Source organism: Lemur catta, chromosome 8, assembly GCF_020740605.2.
Source record: "Lemur catta isolate mLemCat1 chromosome 8, mLemCat1.pri, whole genome shotgun sequence".
In the NCBI taxonomy this organism is placed as follows: domain Eukaryota; kingdom Metazoa; phylum Chordata; class Mammalia; order Primates; family Lemuridae; genus Lemur; species Lemur catta.
The window spans coordinates 40,185,435-40,207,871 of record NC_059135.1 but is presented as its reverse complement, the minus strand read 5'-3'; the positions used below and the strand labels follow the sequence as shown (position 1 = coordinate 40,207,871).

At 34.8% G+C, this 22,437-nt stretch overlaps 1 long non-coding RNA gene across 1 annotated transcript in view; it reads right to left on the bottom strand.

Annotated features, from left to right (window-relative positions):
• Positions 1-522: 522 nt before the first annotated feature.
• LOC123643716 overlaps positions 523-22,437 on the bottom strand; it is a 66,184-nt gene continuing 44,269 nt past the window's right edge. Inside the window, exons 2-4 of the long non-coding RNA XR_006736891.1 lie at positions 4,664-4,718; positions 2,581-2,787; positions 523-534 (exon numbers count right to left, since the gene is read on the bottom strand). This is a non-coding gene — a long non-coding RNA (uncharacterized LOC123643716). The remainder of the gene's footprint in view (positions 535-2,580; positions 2,788-4,663; positions 4,719-22,437) is intronic.

The window sequence follows — 22,437 nt, the reverse complement described above, 5'->3', positions numbered from 1 at the left end:
CTCAAAGAGCTACAAGTAGAACTACCATTTGATTCAGCAATCCCATTACTGGGCATCTACCCAAAGGAAAAAAAGACATTCTATTTTTTTAGACATCTACACTAGCATGTTTATAGCAGCACAATTCACAATGGCAAAGATGTGAAAACAACCCAAGTGCCCATCAACACGAGTGGATTAATAAAATGTGGTATATGTATACCATGGAGTTCTATTCAGCCACAAAAAACAATGGTGATCTAGCACCTCTTGTATTATCCTGGATAGAGCTAGAGCCCATTCTCCTAAGTGAAGTATCACAAGAATGGAAAAACAAGCACCATATGTACTCACCATCAAATTGGTATTAACTGATCAACACTTACACACACATATAGAAGTAACATTCATCAGGTGTCAGGTGGAAGGGGATAGGTATATTTACGCCCAATGGATGCAGTGTGCACCATATGGGGGATGGACACGTTTGAAGCTCTGATTCAGGTGGGGCAAAGGCAATATATGTAGCCTAAACATTTGTACCCCCAAAATATGCTGAAATAAAAAAATATATATATAAACATAATAAAATACTAAATTGAAACTTGTTCTAAACATCATTCTCTTCGTTTTGTTTAAGATATTCCAGCAACCATGAAATTTGTAACTAAAAATAAATACATACTTTCAATTCTATCTGGTAGTCCAGAGTGTTTATTTTTAACATCAAAAATATTTATTTAGGGTCTATGATAGAGCAAAATATATTTGAAAAAGATATAGCTCACATTTTGATACATTTTTTCATCATCAACATCACTTATTTAGTAGTTATGACATGTAGGCACTATACTAAGTGAAGGTATTCCAAGTCAAATATTTTGTTTACTATCATACACTAAGCCTCTAGCACAGTTTTTGAAACATAACAGAAACTCAAGTAACATACTTACTGAAGAATTATTTTAGTTTCTTACTGCTGTGTAACAATATACCCCAGAATTTAGGGCTAAAAACAACAAAGAGTTATTATTACTAATGATTCTACAGAGGTTGACTAGGCTCAGTGGGGCTGTTCTTCTGTTCCATGTGGTGTATATGAGATGATTCATAGAGCTACATTCACTGGAAGCTCAACTAGGGCCGAAATGTCCATGATAGCCTCTCATCCTCAAGGGTCTCACTCCACATTGCCCCTAATCATGTGCTTTAAAGCACAACAACTAGGCTCCAAAAGGTAAGGACAAGGAAGCAGCATATTCCTTTAAGATTTGGAGTAGGACATCCCAGAAGGTCACTCCTGCCACTTTCTATCAAATTAAACAAGTTAAAATGCAGCCCATACTCAAGGGAAGAGGAAATAGGTTCTATCTCTTCATGTAAAAAGCAGCAAGTACAGGGAGTACAAGGAAGAAGTGTGATATTGACAGTTTCCATCTTTGGAGACTACCACGAAAATCCATTGAGGGAGAAAAGTAAAACAGTGAGGACAGTCAAGTATTCAGATTGCGGTGTGAATAAAAGACAGAAGTATGAATGAGAGAAGTATGAACAACAGAAAGGAGCATCAAACAACAATGTTTCTCAAAGAAACATTTGAATGAAGATAGTTGTTTCATTCAAAAAATTTAAACTGAGACATTTGAAATACATTATTTAAAAAATTAGATATTAGGGCAGAGTTAGGCATCAGTTATGTGAAGAAAGTGAACAATAGGTGAAGCATTTTAAATAGGAGGAAGATTGTGGAATACAGAGTGTGGAGCACAATGAGAATCAGAAGCTGCAAGTACCTTGGTATGAGCACAGCAAGACATATATGGATGGAGCGGTTTTCCAGTAGGCAGCTGTATATAAAGATCCAGAGCTCATGGAGGTGGCCCAGGCTGGAGATATTGATTTGGGAGCCTTTGAACATACATAATGGCAGAAATCCAAAAGACGGTCTAACACAGGGTCATGTGAGAGAGAAAATACAGTGAGAAGGGCATAAGACCAGGACAGAACTTTGAAGATCACTGATACTTGAGATCCTACGTAAGAAATGTGAGAAATAGCAGTAAGAGGAAAAGGAGGATAACTTATTACAAAATTATCTCGGGAAAAAAAGGGTGTACTTTTGGGAAGGCAGGATTGGTCAACAGCGTCAATTGCCACAGAAAGTGGGTCAAGTCAGAAGCAGAAAAGTATTTATTGAGTTTGGCAATGCGGAGGTTGTTTGTGAACTCAAGGGTTGTTTCAATAGAGAGAGGGCAGGAACCAGATTGTAGGAGGTTGAATAAAAAAGAGTTGAGAAAATAAGATAAATAAGTTAGTGTAGCCCAAGTTATGCAAGCACTACCCTGAACGGAAGGAGAGACTGTTGATAGATCTAAAACAGTCAAAATGACACTAATACATTGAGTCATGTTATTACATCACTATATATTAATAAGTGTTAGTTGACAGAATGTTAATGAATGAATTAATATTAAGTACAACAAAGTAATTGACTTTAATAGAAAGGCAAAAAGTTTTCCAATACTCTCTTCCAAATTAAGATTCTCAGCATAGTATATTAACATAATGATGATGAGTTCAAAGAAACCCTGGACTAGTTACCTTATTTATGCTCATTTCTTGTCAAATGCTAACAAATGTTTGCACTGGATACACATAAAATCATGAGAAACTAAAGGCAGCTTGAGGCAAAAGAAAGAAAACTTGATGGAGTTCTGCTCCAGGTTTCCAACCACTCATTTGTATGACGTTGATCAATCCCTTCATTTCTCCAGGTCTTGGTTTGCTCTCTGTATAATGGAGTATGGACTAGATCAGGGACAGAAAATAGGAAGCAAGTTGTTTTAGTGAGTATAAAACCTAACTGGAACCTCACTGGCAAGGATTAGGTATTTTTACAAAGAAAAATTACTATCAATGTTAACAATGATTTTTGCTTTGGTTATATTTGGAAGCATGTATACATTTCACAAAATATATTCCATACTGAGTAGTCAAAATCATGTCATACGTTCATATATTATGTGCTCAAGACCCAAATCAGAAAAACATTTTTAAAAAGGAAATCAGAAACATGTTACAGTGAGTATGCTACTTGCTTTTTTACTATTTTTAACATTAAATATAATGTAAAATATATATGATTGTGTGCATATGTATCAGACAAGTCAGGAAAACAGAAACCACGTGGTTTACAACAGAGGAGGTTTAATGGAGGAAGTTGGTTTCACAGGTGTGGGCTGAATAAGTAAAAAGGGAAGACTGAGGTAACTCAGGAAGCAACTATAACACCTGAGGTTAAGTGAACAAAGGAAGAAAGTGGGGATAACCAGAAGGAGGAGCCCCCAGATCTGGTGCTCTAAGGAAGGGACTTGGGCTCTGGCTGTTGCTGGTTATCTCTGAGGGAACATGATGAGGTGGTTCTGGAATTGCCAATAGGAACTGGAGGCTGAAGTCACTTCCACAGGACGACAACCTGATGCTGCGGGGAACTGCCATTGGCTTTGGGATGAAGCCAACAAGAATAAAATAAACTTAAAAACAGGAAGAAAGTTTGTCTGCTCTCCCACTCCCCACTCCTTAATACCTTCACACCCTACTCTAAAGCCTTCAAAAAGCTGCCAACGAAATCCAAGGTATGAAGTTTGCAAAGTCACAGCTTTAGCATCACAGAGTAGAATCAAAAAGGAGGACAGGGAACTGAGAGACTATAGATAAACGACTTGCACAACTTATGTACTAAGAAAAGTGAAGATTAATTACATTGCAGTTAATGGCACAAAAATTAATGCTGAAGAATATGTCTTAGAAAATGTGAGAATTATGGGGATTTATATATGAACAAATGAGCACATTTAACCAGAAATAAGCTTAAGGTATAATATGCAGGAAGAAGGAAAAAAGAAAGAAAATTTGGACTTCATGGAAAAAAATTTCTATAAAAAAGGAAAATGACACTAATGTGAAACTAACAATAATAATATTAAAAGTTCTATGTAATTAAATTAGGTTTCGGGAAGAAATTGACCCTTCTATTGGTTCCACAGGCCGTGATGAAATGTCCCACAAGAACTTACTGCCTAAAATCTAGGATTACTGGGCTCATATGCTCATGAGCAAACACTAGTCAAGACGTGCCCCAAAGTTAAGATAGACCAACAGTGACATCTGCTGCTATGGACTTATTTTTAAAAGGGCCAGTCTCAACATTTTCAAGTTAAGGTTCCTGCCAAACCACTGGGCCTCTGCTGTGATGAGTCAGCACTTGTGGAATTCCTGTTTGTCATCTGTGCTATTAGAAGATTTGCTAAGGCGAACACAGAACATGGGAAAATGAGAGAATGTTTGAAAATGTAACTAAAACAAACAAAAACAGTGGGGGTAAAGATGTAAGTGATGGGAAAAAGAAACTTCACATTGTCTTTTCTCATCCTGTTTTTCCTTTGGCTAACTGAGTAAGTCGTAATTAATTTTGTTGCTGTTAGCAAGCATAAGCATGTCTTCAGTGAAAAGAAGGATTAATTTAACTGTTGCCAGCTTCATTAGATTCCAACCCAAAATTTACAGCAGAATATCCAGACCAGAAAAAAAAAAATAAAAGTCCAGCAATCAAAGGAGAGTATATGGAAAATTTTTAGAGTAACCCTTGCTTAGGAAACCACTTCCTAGTTATCTAAGTGTTTACCTTGATTATACCTCCTTCAACATCTGCTGACCCTCTGGCTTTTCCTTTTTCTTTTCTGAAAGCCAACAGAACATAAGGTTTGAATCAAATACTGTGATTTTTAAAAAACATATATTATCACCAGTGTAAAGCAGTCATTTATATAAACCAATACATATTATTACCTCAAGAAAATCATGGGTTAATTTATTTGCTCAAGAAAAAATGACAAATGATATGAATCAGTTATTACAAAAGAAGATGAACAATAAAGACAGATGTTGCAGTTGAAGGGGAACTGAATTAAGAATTCTGGCTTCTAGAACAAGGTTCTGACCATGCCTAAATGTGTCACCTTGAGAAAATTACATAACTTCTCTTGGCCTCATTTTTCTTTTCTGTAAAATGGAAGAAATGTGCTATCTGAGGGGTGAAAAATGGGTTGCAACTCATTTCCCTTCTTGGGCTACCTGGCAATGGTTAGTTGCTTATGAGTTAATCCTAAAGCTGCATCCAGAATCGATGGGAAAGAACGCTGACTAATTAGCAAGCTCTGCTGTGGACAATATAAGTGTAGAGTAGCTTTATACATGCAACATGTATACCAATTCACAGACAAAACAATTTCTCATCTTTCTTGCAGCTGGATATTCTCTTATTAACTGTCATTTTTAGTGTCTACTATATTTTAGCTGTGCAAGATGCTGAACAAACATAATTTCCAATTTCATAATATTCTAAAGACAAGGAAACCAAGCTTTACAAAAATTAAATAATTTTCCCAAAGCTACACAACCTAGCTGGATTCAATTACTAACATAATACCCCAACATTCTCTATTATAGATGAAATCTTAACTTCTCAGATTTTGGATCACATTCCCTAGCCTTCTCAAAACACAAAAGCTATATTATAACATCATTGTGTCTTGTCAGATGATACCTTAATACACCCATATACCTATACAAAGAAAGGATGACAGTTTTGATGTGAAATTTGGCTAGCCCATATAAACATGAAAGGCAGGGGAGGAGTCTCAGGGAGAAAATGTTTTTTTCCCAGCAAACAGACTATGAAAGATTGTATGTTGAAAATTAAGTGACAAAGAAAGAAACAATAACTTTAAAAAGCCAATTTTAACTTTAAAGCAAACAGAATTCTAAAGAAATAAAATCAGAGGGATACTGAATCCAGAGCTGGAAAGAGACCATAAAAGGAGGATATTGTGTAATTGATACAACTGTATCAATTTGGAAAACTTAGCAGACTTAATGGGTAGAGTACTCTGGGATGTACTAGATATATGTGAATGTTTAATAAACACAATTCAATTGTAATGGTTTGTAAATTATTCAGACAATGAATTTCTGGTGAAAGATATTTTTTGATGTCTCTTTAATTTGGTGCAACACCTTGGACTTTTTTTAGGTTATAATGTCCACGTACAGTAGAAAGCAAAAGCACTCTAACTTCTCATTAGAAGAAACTCTTCCCATCAGATAGCAGAATTCCAGAAGTCTCTGAAAGTGGCATCACAAAATCGGTCTACACTGACTAATTATAGAATTACATATCGATGCTTTCAAAGTACATACTCAGAAATTTACAATTGCGGTTGGAAAAGTACTCAGCAATATAGATTAGTAAAAAAGCTTTTAAAAAATCAGATGCAAGAATATAGCCATAGTAGAAAAATGATTATTAGTGGTCAGACTGGACTTCATATCAAGGTACCTTACCATCCAATGATTAGCTGACTGATTTATTCATGTTATAAACATTTATTCTTAACTTATCGTATACTAGGTACTCTGATAGTTACCAGGAATACATTGAAAAATAAAACAGTAGTAGTCTTAATTTTGAGTAGACATCTAATTAGAGACAGGCATATAAATAAATAAAATACAAAGTGACAGGTAAATCACCTGGACTATTTTTGAAGTATATATGTAAAAGTGAAGTAATAAATATTCTCTCATTCCCTGAGTGACACATAGAGGAAAAAAATAAAAAAATAAATAAATAAAATATTCTCTCAAAGGATCAGAAAGACACAGAAGTACAGGAACAAACTGAAGGTCAATATGTTTCTTAAGACACTAGTAGCTTACATGTTGTTTACATAATATTAAAATAGTAAGAAATGATAAAACTGAAGTCATAGACTTTTAGATAGGCCCCACTCATATATAAGATAGCTCTAAAAAGAGAACAGTCAATAACCACATGAAAAATATACTTATATAATTATGTAAAGCAAAGTATTGCATTATTTTTCATCCCTACTATTCCAAGCCAATATCATTCCAAGGTGTAAAGGCCCATCATATCATGCACTAAGAAAGTCAACACAAGAAAGTCCCACAAAGAGTGTTATTCCACATGTGCTCTGTGACTAACTCTGTTTGTGGAATGAACTGAGCCGTGGTCATGGGTCACATTCAGCCAGCCAAGAGAATGTTTCCAGAGTGTAATTGTTCTGGGCATCAAGGCACTTTACAGCATGTTCCCATTGCCTTTTGATACTTTGTGGCCAGGAGACTGCTGAGAAAATATTATTCACCAGAATTAGACTGGACTAGTCAACCTCCTGGTTATTACATCTCCATGTCAACACAAGCTGTGTCTGCAACCGAACTTACCAGATGTTTCTAATTTCTCTACCTTCTGAACTACAAGCTGGATTTTTTTCTGGCTTTGAAATATTTTAAACAAAGGACTTTCTGTGATGGCCCAGGAAACTTACAAAATTAAAACCCTGGTTAATATTAGAATAAGAGCCCTGGCTCTCCTGTGCAGCCACACTGACAGGATTTCTGCCTTGCTTTTCACTACCTCTGACATTCTTTCAAAGGGTTTTTAGCTATCGGAACTTTATTCACTCTCTAGAGATTCCCATATGGCTAACACAGAAAAACATTACTAAATTCTGGAGCTAACTACACATACTCTGTTGTTGTTTTACCTAAAATAAATGATACTTCAAATTAAGGCGTTAATGTCTATAAAAATCATCAATTCACATACCTTTCAAACCAGCGATTGCATTTCTACAACACTATCCAAAGACTTTACACATATTCACAAGGAAGTTTATACAATGTTATTCATGGCAGCTTTGTTTGTTAAGACCTGGAAATTAAGTCTTTATTAGTAGGGAACTAGTAGAATAGTTTATGCTATGTCCACACAAGGAATAATATGTAGCCTTAAAATAATTAGTTCTATATATATGACAAAATAAAAAATTCCTTACAACAATTGTTAGGTGAAAAAAAGAAGGTGAAGAACTAGGTCAATATGTGTGGTTGTATCTAAATACGCACACATACATCACACATATATACTGTATAACTTTGTGTAGTTTTGAATTTTAATTTGTTGCCATGTGCAAGTATTTTTTATTCCAAAATAAATAAGTTGAGAAAAATAAAGTAACATAAAAATAAACAAAAGGTGAAACCTAGAGGAAACTATGCACAATAAATTAATGAAAACGGGACAGGTGGATGAGAGCGAGAAAAGAAGGAAATGAAAATTGTGAGAATTCTAGCTTCCAAAACTATAGATGAATCTGTCTCTCTTTCTCACTAGTAAAATTTCCACCTGTCACAAGTTGGCCCATCCCAGTTCTGATTCTTTTGGTACCTAGCTTATTTCACTTAACATAATGTCATCCATGTTGATCCACATCACAAATGAAAGCATTTCTTTCTTTTTAAGGCTGAATAATATTCCATTATGTATATATGCCACATTCTCTTTATCATCCATATATTAACGGGTTGCTTCCATATCTTGGCTATTGTGAATAGTGCTGCAATAAACATGGGAGTGCAGATATCTCTTTCATATACTGATTTCCTTTCTTTTGTATATATATCCAACAATGGGACTGCAGGATCATATAGTAGATCTATTTTTAGTTTTGGGGGGAAACTCCGTAAATTTCCCATAGTTGCTGTACTAATTTACATTCCCACCAACCGTGCACTAGCATTCCCCTTTCTCTGCACTCTCACCAGCATTTGATTTTTTATTTGTTTGTTTGTTTTTGGTTTTTTTTTGGTAAAAGCTATTTTAACTGGGGTGAGATGATATCTCACTGGGGTTTTGATTTGCATTTCCCTTATGATTAGTGGTGTGGAGCATTTTTTCATACACCTATTGTCCATTTGTGTATCTTCTTTTGTGAAATGTCTATTCAGATCCTTTCCCCATTTTTAAATTGGATTATTTGGGGGGTCTGCTATTGAATTGAGTTCCTTATTTATTCTGGTTATTAATTCCTTGTCAGATGAAGAGTTCGTAAATACTTTCTCCCATTCTTCAGTTTGCTCTTCATTCTGCTGATTGTTTCCTTTGCTGGGCAGATTTTTAGCTTGTTGTAATCCCATTTCTCTATTTTTGCTTTTGTTGCCTATGCTTTTGAGGTTTTACACAAAAATCCTTTGCCCAGACCAACACCCTGAAGCACTTCCCAAATGTTTTCTTCTAATAGTTTTATAGTTTCAGGCTTTATATCTTCCCAAATGTTTTCTTCTAATCACTTTATAGTTCAGGTTCTAAATACATGGCTTGAATTCATTTTGATTTCATTTTTGCGGGTGGTGAGAGATAGGGGTCTGGTTTCATTGTTACGCATATGGATATCCAGTTTTCCCAGCACCATTTATTAAAAAGAATGACCTTTCCCCAATGTATGTTCTTGGCTCCTTTGTCAAAAACAAATTGGCTGTACATGCATGGATTTATTTCTAGGTTCTCTATTCCACTGGTCTGTGTCTGTTTTTATACCGGTACCATGATGTTTTGATTACTATAGCTTTATAGTATAATATATTTTGAAATCAGTTGATGTGATGCCTCCAGCTTTGTTCTTTTTTTTGCTTAAAATTGCCTTGGCTATTTGGGATCTTCTGTGATTCTATACAAATTTGGGATTACTTTTTCTATTTTTGTGAAATAGTAGTTTGATAAGGATTGCACCTAATCTGTAGATTGCTTTGGGTAATATGGATATTTTAACATTAATTCTTTCAATCTATCAGCATGGGATAGCTTTCCATTTTGTGTGTATGTTCTCTTCAATTTCTTTCATCAGTGTTTTATAATTTTCATTGTAGAGATCTTTCACTGCTTTGATTAAGTTTATTCCTAGGTATTTTATTTCTTTTGTAGCAATTATAAATAGAATCGCTTTCTTGATTTCTTTTTTAGATTGTTTGCTATTGGTGTATAGAAATGCTACTAATGTTTTTATGTTGATTTTGTATCCTGAAACTTGACAGAATTTGTTTATCATTTCTAGCAGTATTTTTGGTGGCGTCTTTAGGGTTTTCATATATAAGATTATGTAGTCTGTAAACAGGGACTATTTAACTTCTCCCTTTCCAATTTGAATACCTTTTATTTCTTTCTCTTGACTAATTGCTCTGGCTAGGACATCTAGTGCAAAGTTGATTAGAAGTGATGAGAGTGGGCATCATTGTTTTGTTCCTGATCTTGGAGAAAAAACTTTCAACTTTTCACCATTGAGTATGATGTTAGCTGCAGGCTTGTCATATACAGGCTTTATTGTGTTGAGGTTCATTTCTTGTACACATAATTTGTTGACAGTTATTGTGAACGGATGTTGAATTTTGTCAAGTGCTTTTTCTGTATCTACTGTGATGATTATTTGGCTTTTGTCCTTCATTCTGTTAATGTGGCATATCACATTTATTAATTTGCATATTTTGAACCATCCCTGCATCCTAGGGATAAATACCATTTGATCATACGAAATGATCCTTTTAACATGCTGTTGAATTCAATTTGCTAATATTTTGTTGAGGATTTTTGCATCTATGTTCATCAGGGATATTGGCCTGTAGTTTTGTTGTCGTTTCCTTGTCTTATTTGGGTATCAGAATAATGCTGGCTTCGTAGAGTTTGCAGTATTCCCTCCTCTTCAATTTTTTGGAATAGTTACATTAGAATTTATATTAGCTCTTCTTTAAATGTTTGGTAGACTTCAGCAGTGAAGCCATAAGCTCCTGGGCTTTTCTTTGATGGGAGACTTTTTATTACTGCTTCAAATTTGTTACTCATTACTGATCTATTCAGCTTTTCTATTTTCTCATGGTTCAATATTGGTAGGTTGTATGTGTCCAGGAATTTGTCCTTTTCCTCTAGGTTTTCCAATTTGTTGGCATATGGTTGTTTATGATAGTCTCTAATGATCCTTTGTATTTCTGTGATATCAGTTATAATACCTTCTTTGTTGTCGCTGATTTTGTCTTCTCTTTTTTTCTTAGTCTAGGTAAAGTTTCGTAGATTTTGTTTATCTTTTCAAAACACCAATTTTTCATTTCATTGATCTTTTGTATTTTTTGTCTCAATTACACTTATTTCTGCCATGATCACTATTATTTCTTTCCTTCTACTAATTTTGGGTTTGATTTGTTCTTGCTTTTCTAGTTCCTTAAGGTGCACAGTTATGTTGTTTGCTTGGTCTTTCTCGGTTTTGGAGTAGGTGTTTATTACTCAAAACTTCCCTCTTAGAAGTTTTTGCTGTATCCCACAGCTTTCAGTATGTTGTGTTTCCATTTTCATTTGTCTCAAAGAATTTTTTAATTTCCTTTTTAATTTCTTCATTGACTCATTTATTGTTAGGAGCATATTGTTTAATTTTCATGAATTTGTACAGTCTCCAACATTTCTTCTATTATTGATTTTTAGTTTTATTTCATTATGGTCAGAAAAGATACTTTATATGATTTGGTTTTTTCTTAATTTGTTATGACTTGTTTTGTAATCTACCATATGGTCTATCCTGGAGAATGTTCCATGTGCTGTTGAGAAAATTGTGTATTCTGCAGCTGTTGGATGGAATGTTCTGTAAATGTCTGTTGTTGGGTCCATTTGTTCTAGAGTGCAATTTAACTCATATTTCTTCATTGATTTTCTATCAGGATGATTTTTCCATTGCTGAAAGTGGGGTGCTGAAGACCTCTACTATTACTGTGCTGCAATCAACCTCTCCCTTTAGATCTATTAAAATTTGTTTTACATATTTGGGCACTCTAGTGTTGGATTCATTTATATTTACAATTATTATATTCTCTTGTTGTATTGACCCCTTTATTATTATATAATGGCCTTCTTTGATTTTTTTTTTACCATTCTTGACTTAAAGTCTGTTTTATCTGATATAAGTATAGTTCCTGCTCTTTTTTGGTTTCCATTTGCATGGAATATCTTTTTCCATATTTTCACTTTCAGTCTGTGTGTGTCTTTACAAGTGAAGGGATCTTATAGACAGCATATGGTCAAACCTTGTTTTTTTATCCATTCCACTACTCTATGTGTTTTAATTGGAGGATTTAAGACACTTATACTCAAGGTCATTATTGATAAGTAAGAGTTTACTCTACCATTTTGTTACTTGTTTTTTGGCTGTTTTGAAGATCCTTTCTTTCTTTCTTTTTTCTTTTACTGTCTTCCTTTGTGGTTAAGTGATTTCCTCTAGTAGCACATTTTGGTTTAATGCTACTTATTTTTAGTGTATGTATTATAGATTTTGCTTTGCTTATCATGAGGCTTACAAAAAACATTTTATAGTTATAACAGGCTATTTTAAACTGACAATGACTTAACTTTGATGGCAAAAAAAAGTGACAAAAACTAACTCTACATTTTAACACTATCCCCCTCCCACATTCTGATTTATTGATGTTTTAATTTATATTTTTATATTGCCTATCTCTTAACCAACTGTTGTAGTTATTTATTTTAATAGTTTTGCCTTTTAGTCTTCATATTTAGATATAAGTGCTTACTTAGCCAATTACAGTATTATGGTATTCTGAATTTGTCTGTTTCCTTTATTTTATAAGGTATTTCTTTTCGTACACAGGCTAGGATGCATAGAATATGGGAAAATGTGAAGACAACAATTTTAAGACTACAAAAAAATTTACCATCTCAAATCTTTTTACAAAGCTATAATTGTATATATGCAATTATACGTCAATTATGGCAATTGTCACAATTCACAAAGCTTGAATAGCAAAAATTTTACCTATGTAATCTTTAGGTAATCATATAATGGTTTTGTAAGGCCATCAGGCTATTGAAGGAGAATATAAAGTATTGTAAATGTTTCAAACTAGTGAAATGTATTCAACTTATGTTTATGCCTTAAACAAATAAATCATTTTCCTTTTACTCACAATTCTCTCCTAATTTTACCAGCAGCATTCTGTCGACCAAGTACACTAAAACCACAATGATGGGAAAATATTAGTCATCTGTTTCCTTTCTACATTCTATGAGTTATTAACCAAGAGCACAGCTGGATGATTAACTGCATGTCTTAGTGCAAAATGTTCCAGTTGCATCCTGATTGCCAGAATTTTTTTTTATTTATAACTTTCCTGGCAATTATATTATTAACTTTACATCTCTGTAGTTGACTGCCAAATATGAACAATAAGTTATTCAACTTATCATCTTTCCTATTCTTCTAAGCAAGCCTAGGAAATAGTCAATGGAAAGTGCTAAGTGTTAGTTGGACATTAAGAATTCAAAGTCATATCCAGGTCAATGATTAAATGTTATGAGTCTCGTTGAGGTGCATTTTCACTTCAAGTGTTTTTTAGAATACTGAATTATAATATAAGGCAGAATATTTTAGATCACATTTCTAAGTATCAATTTTTAAGTAATTAAAAAGGAAAAATAATAATTAAGTTCTTATATGTAATCTTTGAATAGGTCTTTCTCAAGAGGATAGTCTTTGAAACAGATGAAAATAGATTATTTCATCTCTTTTAAGATTAATTTCTAAATGGTACCCTAAAGACTATGCAGAAGCCTCTACCGAGGAAAATGAGCTGGAAATGGTGTCCTCCTCACATCTGCTTCCCATCTCCTCTCTTTGCCACTAGACCAATATCTAGGGCCAAGTGTTACCACGGCCTTACTCAGGAATTGCTAGTGAGAAGGGGGATTTGTTACCAAAGTTGCTGCAAGGCCTGGCTAACATGAACTGGAAGAAACCAGGACAGTGTGCCCAGAAATAACTCTTAAAGTTCCTGAACCAAGAGAGGACCTGAACTTGAAGCCGGATTATGGAGAGTTTGTTGATATGGGGGCACTCTCTGTGACTCAGGATTTAGTGCCCTGGCAAAGGCTCAAGTTCTGATATGCTGCTGGATATGCTCTTGCAAGCTTGGAAAAAATGATGGCCTTTCTATCAAATAAATCAGAAATGCTAGAATTGCACTGTCAGAGTACTGAGAAAAGGAAACAAATGTTCCAGAGAAGTGAACATGCTAGAATGAGTCTATTACATAAGACTTGAGAACCGACCAGCTGACTTTCCTTGGGAGGGGCTGGAGAATGTTTCATTAATTATGGTGATAAGGAATGCCCTGGATAGAGATACACCACCATTCCTGAGAAGCTCTGAAGTGGCTGCCCTCTGCAGGCTGATGCTGATGGCAGAAGATACTCTTCTATAACTTGGCTCCCTAGTGACAATGGGGACAACAGGATTACTGAGTAGCAGAGGGAGATGGCAGCACTTAATTGTCAGAGGCAAGGTATGTGCAATAACTATAATTGGCAACAAGGTTGAAATAGCATCCAGGGCATTCTGACCCACAGAGAAGGATAGTGATGGCTAACAGGCCCTGGTTTCTGAGAGCAAGACAGTCAACAGGGACTGGTGTGTGTGTGTGTGTGTCTGTGTGTATCCTATGTCTCTCCTTCTTTCCATACATATGTGTAGAGAGAGATTAATTCATTGCCACATTGGCTTATACAATTACAGAGGCCAAGAAGTTCCACGATCTGCTGTCTGCAAGCTGGAGAACCAGTAAAGCTGGTGGCATAATTCAGTCTGAGTCCAAAGGCCCGAAAACCAGGAGTACCAATGTCTGAGGGCAAGAGAAGATGAATGCCCTGCTCAAAAAGAGAGAGCAAATTCACTCTTCTACCTTTTTGTTCCATTTGGGCCCTGTGTGGGTTGGACGATGCCCACCCACATTGGTGGGGGTGATCTTTACTCACTCTACTGATTCAAATGCTAATCTCTTCCAAAAACACTCTCACAGACATACCCAGAAATAATGTTTTACCACCTACCTAGGCATTCCTTAGCCCAGTCAAGTTAACACATAAAATTAACTATCACAAGTGCATTTATCCTCTGGATTCTGTATACCTTGTTTGTTTTGTGAATAGGTTTAACTGATTCAGAAGACTGCCCTTTGGCTACTGAAGTTTCAACTACACACTCAAGGTAGAAGTGCCTGGGAACTGACACCCCACTGGAGCAGCCCACGGTCAATGTAACTAGTGTGAAATATGCAAGCACAGCTTCCTTCTCAAGGTGGGACAATTTCTGAAGTGTGACTGGTGCTCCAACTCTCCCCACAGGATCAGGCTGAGGCTAGAACATTGCCTGAAATCTCACCTTTGCATGACTTCTTTTTTCTGTTATGTTTTCTACTCTTTCCTAGGTGTTTTGATGTGAATACTTTCTTAACAAATCCCTTACACATGAATTCTCTTCTCAGGGTCTGTTTTTGGGAATCCAAACTTAAGACACAGAGCCATAGAGGGTTTATCATACAAAGGCCACACTGAAAATGCTTTGGGGGAAAGTAATCAAATAAAAATGAGAAAATAATCGGGAAATTTTTCGAGTGATAAAGAAAATAAATGTAACAAAATATCCTGATAAAATATATAATTGTCACAAAAATCCCCACACAAAAGCAAAATATAATGTATACATATAATAATCCAAAAGTAAAATTTTGGTTACGTGATTAGTTGTGGAAGGAAGCTAAGGGGCAAGAGAGTATGGTACAGGTCTTGTCTTATTAGGAAGAATACATAGATGCTAATAAATGTCATTAATCAACAAGAGTAAATAAGCATGAGTAGGAACTTTAAGGGCAATCATCATAAAAAGTAGGATGTATTACTTTTACCAAGCAGAAAAAAATCTTTCTCTCCAATAGCAAGGAGGAGGAAAGAGTTAAAAAAATAAAGAAAAAGAAAGTACAATATATGAAAACAGTGAAATAAAATGGGAGAACTAGTTCCCAATATAACAGCAATTTTAATGAATTTAAGTAATTTAAATTCACCCATAAAAGAAAAAAATCTCTGAGGTTGTATTACAATACAAGACTCCACTACATGTCAACTATAAGAGACACTCTTAAAACAAAATGACACAGAAGGTTGAAAATAAAATAGAATCCAAAAAAGCTGTGGCAGCAAGCTTAAAATTGGATACAAAAGAATTTAAGGCTACAAAGATCATAAAGAATAAAGAAGAACATTATGTTCTTATAAAAGAAGCAAAATAAAGACTATACATCCATCAAAGAGATGAGATATAAATTTTACAAATAGACCTTCAAATTACACCAAGCAACAACAGGCACAACCGAAGGAAGAAGCAGATAAATCAATGGTTACAAAAATTGAATTTCTCGGAAAGTGGTAGATCCAGCAAATAAAAAACGAGCAGAAATATCGAAAACCTAAACAATATGACTATACATAAAGTATATAAAACTCTACACATAAAAAATGGAGAGTGCATTTTCTTTTCAAACATCTATAATTAGATGAAAACCGACTAGCTGCTGGCTGCAAAGGAAGCCTCAATAAATTCCAAAGGATCAATATCATACAGATTCTGTTACTATAAGACAAGAAAATGAACTATTGGGAAACAATATAGCAAGAAAATAAATTCAGCTCAAGAAAATTGGAAAGAGAGTAACAGAAAAATCAAATCAAGAAAAATCCGAAAGCCTGTAACAAATAGAAGGGTAAAATAGCAGCCACCAAAAAACAGAGTCGATGGTTCTTTTAAAAATATTTTAAGATATAAAAATAGATGTCTAAGACTAATAAGAATAAAAATGGGTATGACACAAATAAAATAAAGGTAAAGTGAAATGTAAAAACGTAAGTGACTAGAGATGTTAGATTTTTTTTTAATTATAAGAGTTTTTTTTGGATCAGCTATATGCTAACAAATTTTATTAATAAGACAGGTTATGCATAAGTTTCTAAAGAGTATAAAATTACAAGCTGACACAAACAGAATAGAGAACTTGAAGAGAAGAATACATATGAAAAAATTTAAATGGTAGTCAAAATAAATAGTCTAAGCCTATAAAATGACAGCTTTTTTTCTTCTTCCCTTCCAAAACTAACAACTTTCATTGACTTAAAAAAATATTTTTTCTTTCAGCATTGTCTAGGTCCTTTAATACTCCTTTAAATATTGTCAGTTATGGTGAAACCCTTGTCTTCTTGTCTATCTTAAAAGGCAATGCATCTAAAGTTTCTCTATTAAGTAAATATTTACCAATGGTTTTTAATATATAAACTTCATCAAGTCCAAGAGGTTTATTTCTTATAGGTTGCTAACAGTTTTTAATAATAAATGTGCTCTGAACTTTATCAAATCCTTTTTCCCATATATAATTGAAATTATGATATATTTTTTCTGTTTAATTAATGTGGTAAAATACTCTTACTGCTTTTTCTCATGTTGAAGCATTTTCACATTCCTGGGATAAACTCTATTTAATTATGTATTTTTATTCATATTATCTATGAATTTATTATCAATTTATAAAGTATTATTTGCTGAAATGAAAAATTCAATCATGTGATCACTCACCTAGAAAAGTGTATAGTATTAACAGCCTGTTAGGACTAACAAGAGATTTCACAAAGATTATGAAATACAAGTTCAACATCCTCCCCATTACCATTTCTCCCAAGTCATGGGTGGCTTGGGATCTGGTAAAGGGAAGTGGACTTGATGATTCATTAGGTTTGAGTTTGCTAGAGTATATTTGTAGTTCATAGTCACTCCCACATAGAGTAAAGTGATTGCTAGCCTTCTCACGATAAGAATGACTTCCAGGAAATCTACTGTAACCCACTGAGTTGACCTACCTGTCACTGTGACACAAAGGCATAGGCAGACTATCCTACAGCTCCCAGCATAAAATATGTGCATTAAAAAAAAGGGAAACCGTTTTTCAATGTTTAGAGCCAGAAATTAGTCTGAGAAAAATTCTTCCAATACATATAAAATTGCAAGTAATGGATCCAGCCTCATCAATGCCTAGTCAAAACAGAAGTACGCTCCTGTCAGGAACATATGTGAAAATGCAATTAATACTGTTATTAAGGCATCATACATCTTTCCCTTTTTTGAATTTTGTGAAATAGTATCAATCAGAATTTCTGGGTTTGTAAGACAAAAATCTGTAGCTGCACTATGAGTACATCTGTGTGTAATGTTACATTTCAATTATGTTCTATATTTCAATTATCAATAACAATTATTTTGATTAACCATGCAAGAGAAACACTGAATTACCTTTCTACTCTCCTTACAGATAGAGTATATTACAAAATTTTCTACACTTGAAGAGGTGATTTCAAAGTACATGTCAACTTCCAATTTTAGTTCTGACATGTAAACAGTGTGAAAATTCCAATAGAGGGGCATCCTCCAAAATACTTGACCAGTATGCCTCAAAACTGTCAAGGTCATCAAAAACATGAGAGCCTGACAAGAGAAAAAGATTTTAGGTAAAAACTAAGGAAATCTGAATAAACATGAACTTCAGTTAACAGCATCATATCAATATTGGTTCATTAACAATAAACTAGATGACAAATGTACCATATTGATGTAAGATGTTAATAATAGGAGAAACTGAGTGAGCAGGTATATGGGAACTCTCAGTGTTATCTTCACAACTTTTCTGGAAATCTAAAACTATTTTGAAAAGTGAAGTCTATTTTTTTAAGTATACAGCCAAAAAATATAGGAATAAAATATATAGAGATATGTCCAGTAGTTAATTTAAAATACTTTTTTTCTGAATTGTGTGATGTTTTGGGAATTTTTCAGCTTTTTAAATCTGTAATTTGCTGTAATTTTCTTTCTCATTTTAAGTAAATATCCACTTTTGTACTTAATGCTACATAAGTAGTTTCTACTCTTTGTTTAAAAGGGCTGCCAAAGTTGTATGAGCTTCAGGAAACACTCTAGCTTTAAGTTATGGTTAGTTCTTTGCAGTTGCTTTCTACCCATTGAACACTCTCCACTCTTCTATATTTTTGCCTGTTGCAATTTTCTCTAACTTTCAAGGTAAGCCCATCTTGAATTATAGACACAACTTATCCGAGGAACTCAGTATTGTGAAACCTGGATTTTCCTCCTAGATTAAGCCTTATCCAGTAATAGACCAACTTCAAGAAGTCATTTAACTGCTTATGAAAAATCCCAGTTCTGCCACATGTCAGCTGTATGGCCTTGGCTAGTTATTTAATATCTTAAAGCCTTAATTTCTTTATCTCTAAAATGGGGACCATAACACTGTGCAAGTATAGGGTTATCTTACAACTGGACTGGGTCAGTCCTGTGCTTATCTCTAGGGACGCCTGGAAGTCTGCTATTGATCCTTGGTCAAGATGAGAATGAAATGTAGTAGCTAGTGCCTTACAATGTGCTGTTTAAAGTTCAAAACTCCATAGAGGCACACTATATTAATTTGTCTACATGGTTTAGGATGTATGGATTGATGGTTTGCATCTGGTTTACCCTGTTACACAGCTTGGCTGTAGCTAAGTGATCAGTAAGGTACAAAAGACTCTTCAGTAAACTTGTATTTAGGCTCCACTGAATTTACATACCCCACACACATCTGCAAAGTTCACAATCCAAAGGTGAAATGCATCTTGCACAACTGAGAAGAGATCCTGGAGTGGGGCTGCACTGGGAGTTTTCGGACTTTCTATAATTGCCTGAACTTTTTTCTCCTGGTATGCCATACCCTTTGCAATTATAAAAGCCTTATATAAGTGTACACTGTAGAGTCTTGAGAGTTTTTTCATGTTTTGACTGTATGTAGCACCAACCTCATAAGGCCCTTGTAAAGATTGAGATAATAAGTGTAAAGCATTTAGCCTTACAAATAATAAGTGTTTGGTAAATGACAGCCATGATTATTAATATTTTCCCTCCCTCCCGCAAGGTCCAACTTCCCTCAATTAATGATGGCATTAATTGAGATAGAATTAATTGCTTCTATAGGCTATTACTATCTGTAGCACTGGTTCTCAACAAAGAGCTATTTTGCTTCTCAGAGGACATTTGGCAATATCTGATGATATTTTTGGTTATCACAACTGGAAAAGAGGTGCTAATGGCATCTGGTAATTGGAAACCAAGGATGCTACTAAACATCAACCCAGGACAGCCCCTCACAACAAAGAATTATATAGCCCCAAAAAGTGAATAGTGGAAAGGTTGAGAACCCTGGTCTGTTGCTCTCATTACTTATCTTAATTACCATCACATTCCCCAAGCACCAAACACAGATCCTTACATGTGTGTGCTAGTGTGCTTGTATTCAGTAAATGTTGAACCTGTAAGATAGGCTGGAAATTTCTCTTGCCTAACCAAAGAGCCACTTCTCTTTACAGTTTCTCTTTATGGTAAGCTGACTGAAGCAGGGCCTCTTGCTTTTGCTGTTGCTCCACACTGCAAGTGTTAACTACATGCAAGGAATCAAGAAATGGGAAACTTGTGCTGCTATACCAGCTCCTCTGGAGGTTTGCCCGCCTTCCCAATTATGTCATTGCCACAGACTTTCTCAAAGCAGGAGAGTCGGGCTTTTCCTCTCCCTGGTCCTTCTCCCATCCCTGGAATGAGACTGTGCATCCTTCCACCAGAAACTCTCCGAAGGGCTGTAAGTGTTGACAGATGGTCCCGTTTTAGTTCTATTCAATGCTTGCAAAGTGAATATAGTGCATGGAAAAAATACTGTGACAACCACATACTCAGATAGCAATTCTCCCTTGCTCTTACTCTTCACAGGAAATGAGATAAAACTATATTCCAATGACATTCCAGAGGTCATTATTATTTGTCCTCAGAGTATGTTCTTAACACCTTGCACAATTCGAAGCCCAGGACTATAGCTGATACTTTCCTCTTATGGTGTCCTAGTTTTCCCAGGACTGTCCAAGATTGAGCACTGAAAAGGAATCCCTCCATCCCAAACAAACCAAGACAGTTGGTCACTGAACTCTTACTCAAGTGCTTTTCAGCATATAAAACAGCTGATAGGTAGAATCGACATTGTTAAAATGTCCATACTATCCAAAGTGATTCACAGATTTGATGCAATCCCCATCAAAATACCAATGTCATATTTCAAAGAATTAGAACAAATAATTCTATGCTTTGTTTAGAACCAGAAGAGACCAAATAGCCAAAGAAATCTTAAGAAAATAAAACAAAATTGGAGACATCATATTACCAGACTTGAAACTATACTACAAGGCTATCGTAACCAAAACAGTATGGTATTGGCACAAAAACAGAGACATAGACCAGTGTAACAGAATAGAAAAAACACATACAGAACTATCTACATACAGCCAACTGATCTTTGACAAAGCATACAACAATATACACTGGGGGAAAAAAGCCCTATTCAATAAATGGTGCTGGGAGAATTGGATAGCCACATTCAGAAGAATGAAACAGGATCCATATCTCTCACCACTCCATTAACTCAAGAAGGATAAAAAATGTAAGGCATGAAACCATAAGAATTCTAGAAGAAATCTAGAAAAACTCTTCTAGATATTGGCCTAGGCAAAGAATTTATGAAGAAGACCCCAATGGCAATGACAGCAACAACAAAAATAAATAAGTGGGACTTGATTAAAAAAGCTTCTGCACAGCTAAGGAAATAATCAGCAGAGCAAATAGACAACCTACAGAATGGGAGAAAATATACACAAGCTATATATCCAACAAAGGGCTAATAACCAGAGTCTACAAAGAATTCAAGCAAATCACCAAGAAAAAAACAACCCCATTAAAAAGTGGGCCAAAGACATGAACAGAAATTTTCAAAAGAAGATAGACTAATGGCCAATAACCATATGAAAAAATGCTCAACATCACTAATCATCATGAAAATGCAAATTAAAACCACAATGAGATATCACCTTACCCCAGTTAGAATGGCTTTTATTAAAAAGTCCAAAAACAATAGACACTGGCATGGATGCAGAGAGAAAGGAATGCTTATACACTGTTGGTAGGACTGGCAAATAGTACAACCTCTCTGGAAAAAGTATGGAGATTCCTCAAAGAACTAAAAGTAGACCTATCTTTTGATCTAGCAATCCCACTACTGGGTATTTACCCAAAGGAAAGGAAGTCATTTTATAAAAAAAAAAAAAAAAAAAAAACCACCCATACTCAAATGTTTATTGCAGCACAATTCACAATTGCAAAGATGTGGGATCAACCCAAGTACCCATCAATTCATGAGTGAATTAACAAAATGTGGTATATGTATACCATGAAATACTACTCAGCCATGAAGAAGAATGAATTAAGGCCTTTTGAGACAATTTGGATGGAACTGGAGACCATTCTCCAAAGCGAAGTATCACAATAATGGAAAAACAAACACCATATGTACTCACTATTACATTGGAACTAACAGATGAGCACTCACATGCACAGAGGGAAGTAAAACTGTAAAATCAATTGTGGGGAGAGGGAAAGAGGGTGAAAACCTACCTAACAGAAACAATGAACACTATCTGGGTGACAGGCACACTTATAACCCTGACTCAAGCATAACAAAGTGATCTGTGTAACCAAAACATTTGCACTCCTGTAATACTTTGAAATTTAAAAAATACAAAACAAAAAA